General features: G+C 33.3%; 1 protein-coding gene across 1 annotated transcript in view; it reads right to left on the reverse strand.

The window, feature by feature from the left end:
* LOC144959736 (uncharacterized) overlaps positions 1-4,831 on the reverse strand; it is a 37,089-nt gene extending 32,258 nt beyond the window's left edge. The window contains exon 1 of the mRNA XM_078892432.1: positions 4,711-4,831. The gene's annotated coding sequence lies outside the window, so the exon portion shown is untranslated. The remainder of the gene's footprint in view (positions 1-4,710) is intronic.
* Between the last annotated feature and the right edge of the window lie 1,319 nt (positions 4,832-6,150).

The raw sequence follows: 6,150 nt of genomic DNA on the forward strand, positions 1-6,150 counted from the left end.
CGATTGTCTCGAATCCTTTCTACATCGTTTTGAAATCCAGCACGAGCCTATGGGTGGACAGATAGCCAATTAAGTTCAGCAATAATAAAATGTTTATCAGGTGAACCACCTACAACTATAGAAGAGCTAAAGAAATAAGGTGAATATTACACAAGCGAACATCCACTAAAGCCATTTAATCGCATCACAAACGGACCTCACTGTGCAGCAATTGCTAAAAGCGTGAGTAGGAAACAAAATTATGAGTTACAAAAGCATGACAAATCTGATTCAGAATATAGCAACTGATTTCAACAAGAAAAATCGGTCAGCTAATTTTAAAACATGGAATAATCCAAAAGAGCAAAACAAACAGTTCAACGTGAACACACCCAGATATAGCGCAGCACTAAATGTCGAACCCAACAGTTCAGAGCAAAAGAAAGAAACTAAAGTCACATGCCAATTCTGTTGAAAAGTAGGTCACACTGCAGATGTTTGTTTCAAAATAGTAGATTCAATTGCGTCAGGTCATGTAGGTAGCTCGTCAACATTTAAAAGAACTTTTAGACCATTCACATGGCCAGATATAACAAAAGATGTTCGGAAATACGTTAAACCAGGCGATACCTGTCAAAAGCGACTTGCGAAAGATAGAGAGCTGAAGCACCCTTTAATGCCGACACAGTCAATAGAAAAAAGTATTCTAGCGCTCCAGCATAAGCATAATCGGACCTTTACCAACGTCTGACAGAAATAACACTCACATTTTAACTCTAGTTGATTATGCCATACGCGGTCGCACTTAAATCAACGACTTCAGATCATATAACCGAAGCACTCATGACAATTTTTGCACGTTTAAGTATACCGAACGAGATATTATCATACAACGAACCTCAGTTTACCTCGCACATCATGGCCGAGAACATGAAACTAATGGGAATCAAACAGATATTCTCAACACAATGGCACCCAGAGACCAAGAATTAACGGCACCATAAAAACAATACTCCGTAAAGTTTGCTCAGAGAAACCCACCGATTGGCATAGGTATTTACCAGCGATATTATTTGCGTACAGGGAGCTGCGACAAGAATCAACCGGATTCTCACCTTACGAACTCATGTACGGTTGTGCACCGAGAGGCCCAATCGATGTAGTTGCAGATCTTTGCAAAGGAGAAACACTTGAAGGAAATGAAATGATGTTCGCATACGACTACGTAAACAACCTAAAAGATAGAATTGAGTCCACATGTAAACTTGCACAAAAGTTCAGTAATGTTCAAAGCGAAAACGCGAGCGTCGGTCTTATCATTCACTCCGAAGTAAATGAAAGCGAACTTCACAGGTCACACAGTTGGTTTCCAAGGCCAAAAATCAAAAGACCAAATACCCGATACAGAAAAACAATAAACAATCAAACAGTTGCAAACCCCCAAAACTAAAAAGGACGTTAGAAAAGTGTTAGGTCTCCTAAACTTTTATAGGAAATATGTGCCAAACTTTTCAGATATTGCAACGCCTTTAACAAATCTCACAAAGAAATCAATGCCAAACAAAATAAACTGGACAAATGAATGTGAAGAAAGCTTCAACAAACATAAATCAGCTCTCTGTTCTGAACCAATATTAAAGTTGCCAGATTTAAGTAAACAATTCTATGTTAGAACAGATGCATCTTGCAACGGAATTGCAGGTGTTTTATTACAAGAACATAACGGTCTTATGTCATGCCAGTACACAAGCAGAATGCTTCTAGACAGTGAAACGCGATATTCAGTGATAGAACGCGAATGCTTGGGAATTATTTTCAGTCTGAAATCATTCAGCAGATATCTCTTACTGAAAACATTTGTTCTGGAAACGGACCACAAACCACTCACATACATTAAACAAAATGAACAACAGTAGAGTTTTAATGTGGAATTTATTTCTGCAAAATTACTCATTTTCAATATCTCATATTCCCGGCTGCGAAAACATCCATGCAGATTTACTGTCGCGATTGGTGTAATGCGTAATTTTGTAGTGTGTAGATCAAGGTCATCCAGTCAAACAACTGTGGCTGATTTTATCATTTTTTTCTACGTTAACGTTTTAAAGCTCACTTTTGCGTCAACCAGATTGATATGTGTTGCAGTTGCGTGGATGTGGATTGGCATCGGTCAGAATGATATTGACCATTTCAAACTTTAGTCCTGTTTCCTACCTTCATTGATTGTATGATCGAGCGATTTCGTCCATACTTTAATGATATTTTATGTCTTTCAGTCATTATCTTTATAGTTACATACTTAATATCACATGAAATATATTATGTATATCCTTCAGACTTAAGGATTTTTTTAAAAAAAATGTTCCAATAATTGAATATATCATAATTAATGCATCATATTTACATTTGTTCCAACTCTTTTTTTCATTGGAGTATCATTGAATATTTAAGTGAAAAATAACTTAATTAATATCTAAGGGTATAATGACCCGCTTAAGTTAAGAGATAAGTATCTCGTCTATCTTAATAATAATAATAATAATGCTGAAAACTTATATAGCGCTATAACTCCGAGACACCAGACTCTAAGCGCTTAAATTACAAATTACTTAGGCTGAAACATAATCATTTACACACACAAGCACACACACACACACATACACACACAACACAACACAACACAACGCACAACACAAACCAAACCTATCTTGCTTCTCATACCATCTACTAAAATCGAAACAGATATGTTTTAAGCGAACGTTTAAAAATAGACAAAGATTCTTTTTCACGAATGCTCTGTGGTAAGGCGTTCCAAATAGAGGGTCCGAAATGAGAAAAGGATCTCACTCCAGCATTTTTCCGAATTCGAGGGACAACTAGTTTTGTGGAATCACTGGCCGAACGTAAAGTGCGGGGTTTTGAATATCTTTCAATTAGTTCCGAAAGGTAGGAAGGGGCAGTACCTTCAAGACAACGATACACTAAAACACAAGCTTTGAATTTAATCCTTTTCTCAACAGGCAGCCAATACAGGTCATAAAGTAGAGGTCCGGCAGAGTCGCACCTACGCTTCATGAATACTCGTCTGGCTGCGCTGTTTTGGACAATCTGAAGACGTCTCAGGTTGTATTGCGAAACGCCAAACAACAGAGCATTACAATAATCCAATTTCGATAGTACGAGGGACACAAACAGGTGCTCGGTCACATCCTCAGATATGAACCGTCTAATGGAAGCAATCTTTTTTAGTTGGAAAAGGAAATTTCATAAAGAGTTCCCTTAATCCCCTTACTCATTATCCCTTTGTAAAATTTATGTTCATGTAATATACCACCAAAAAAAGTAAATTTTAAACTGGGTGGGGGGTGTCACGTTACTGTGGAACGAGATTAAGTCTCAATGGTGACCATGAGTTGTTATTTTTCAAACGTGTTGCCGTCTCTCAGTCGTCACATGAATACTACTCACCATGGTTATATAGATAGAACGAAGACGACGTTACTCAGGCCTTTGTCATTGTATTTTGACATCCGCGTTTATGAGTAATTCTCACTAAACTGTATTAACAAACTATAAACGTTCAAGGTTACACATAGTTATGTGTGTTAGTCCGTTATACCGGATGGCAATGTTGTGAGCTTCTTAGACAAGCGCATTCTAACTATAAACCCATGGCAGGCCTCAAAACTTGACTTGCTATTCTTCACAGAATGCAGGGTTGATTGCGTGAAATACGTTCGGGGCCGGAAAATAGCAAGGCATAGTGCAGGCTACTGTACTGCGTCGGTCCGTAAACAGGTGACCAAAGCCATAAAATCATAGTACAGAGGGGAAATCTGCTACCATATGTCCCAATAAAGTATAACACAGAGAAGACCGAAACTGTGTTATACACTTCAGAATAAACCAAATATAACACAGGAGATCAAACACTGTTATAAAATATCAAAAGCTGGTCGGTCGGTGTCGAATCAAAAAGCGACATATGTCGTAATATCACATCTCAATGAAAGAGTGTAATAGTAAAAAAGTGCCCGTTTACAATTGCGTCGGTCAAGTCTCTATCCAGATCCAAAAGGATAGTGCTTAGTCTTGTACGTAAAACAAATTTGACAAGCACCGTTGTTCTCAATCTTTGTTGGATCGTGATCGGTATAGAGTCAAGTAGTGTCCATGCTACACATCTTTACAAAAAATCGGAACAACGCTGTTACAAGATTATAGAGGAACAAAACCGAGACGACAGCAAGACAAGATTTGTTTGTATGTATTGTATGGTCTTAAAATGTTACTGAATAGGTCCGTTTTGATTGTCAAATTCTTTTCATTTTATTTTGACATTTTCATTATTTAAAAAAAAATAAAATTATAATTTAATTTAACCAGCAGATTTGTTAAAAAATGTAAAGCTATACTTTTGTGGAAATCACTTACTTTTACTTGTGTAAAATCATTAGTCCGATTGTGTTTGAAAATATCTTTATATTCTAATGTCATAAAATCAGTGTCAATAATAATAATAATAATAATAATAATAATAATAATAATAATAATAATAATAATGATAATAATAATAATAATAATAATAATAATAATAATAATAATAATAATAATAATAATGATAATAATAATAATAATAATAATAATAATAATAATAATAATAATAATAATAATAATAATAATAATAATAATAATAATAATAATAATAATACTAAAGACGTAGGCACTTACTTGCCTAATTCCGTGATCCTGAAAAATAATTCTAGACGAAGTTATATCATTTCCACAAAGTCTGTTCTTTATATATCATATCATTAAACAAAAGTTTGTTATGCTTATTCCCCGAGACTGGTATGACGTGGTTTGAAGGTAACTTCCTTGTCTGCATGCCAATCTGGGAAGAAACTCATAACCATGACGACATTGCGTTCTGATTTGACGTTAATGATAATAATAATAATAATAATAATAATAATAATAATAATAATAATAATAATAATAATAATAATGATAATAATGATAATAATAATAATAATAATAATAATAATAATAATAATAATAATAATAACAATAATAATGATGATGGTAATAATAATAATAATAATAATAATAATAATAATAATAATAATAATAATAATAATAATAATAATAATAATGATGATGGTAATAATAATAACAATAATAATAATAATAATAATAATAATAATAATAATAATAATAATAATAATAATAATAATAATAATAATAATAATAATAATAATAATAATAATAATAATAATATAATAATAATAATAATAATAATAATAATCATGACGTACTACCTCTGCCTAGTTACGGATCCTGAAAAATAATTCGAGACAAAGTTATGCAATCTACACAAAGTCTTTTCTTTATATATTCTATAGCATTAAACAAAAGTTTGTTTTGTTTTGTTTTTCCCCCAGGCTGGTGTGACGTGGTTTGCAAATTGCCTCTTTATCTACATGCAATTCATCCCGAAAGAAACTCACAACCGTGACGACATTCAGTTCTGATTTGACGTTAATAAAAGGCGTTTGCCTATTTTTTGCTAAATAATCATCTGTCTGTGAATAATAAATATCGTTTTCATCTGTCTGTGTATAAAAGCTATTTAGACGCTAAGAATGTATATTATATAACATCTATTTTAAGGTTTTGTATAAATCTATTCTTTCACCCATTATACCAGACCTGCAAACGTTCACGTGGTAAGAGGGTGGAAGGGGCCGGCTGGGGCAGGGGGGGGGGGTGGGGGTGGGAGGGGTGTGAAAGGTATGATAGATCATGAGGGCGTCTTGGATTACAATGTCTGTCTTTGTCAACTATTACAATCGTTCTATGCCCTTTAGCCCTGCAAACAAAAGGCAAAAGACGATTCTATCATATATATATATATATATATATATATATATATATATATATATATATATATATCTATATGAAATTATATATATATATATATATATATCTATATGAAATTATATATATATATATATATATATATAATATATATATATATATATATATATATATACATATATATATATCAAGGACAACTATACTGAAAGGACAATCATATGGAATCTTCAGGCAACGCTAGTGGGGGCCAACAAAAAATATAGAAAATTTACACCAAAATAACAGCAGGGG

Source organism: Berghia stephanieae, chromosome 14 (genome assembly GCF_034508935.2).
Source record: "Berghia stephanieae isolate SIO BIC M18660-M18661 chromosome 14, UCSD_Bste_1.3, whole genome shotgun sequence".
NCBI lineage: Eukaryota > Metazoa > Mollusca > Gastropoda > Nudibranchia > Aeolidiidae > Berghia > Berghia stephanieae.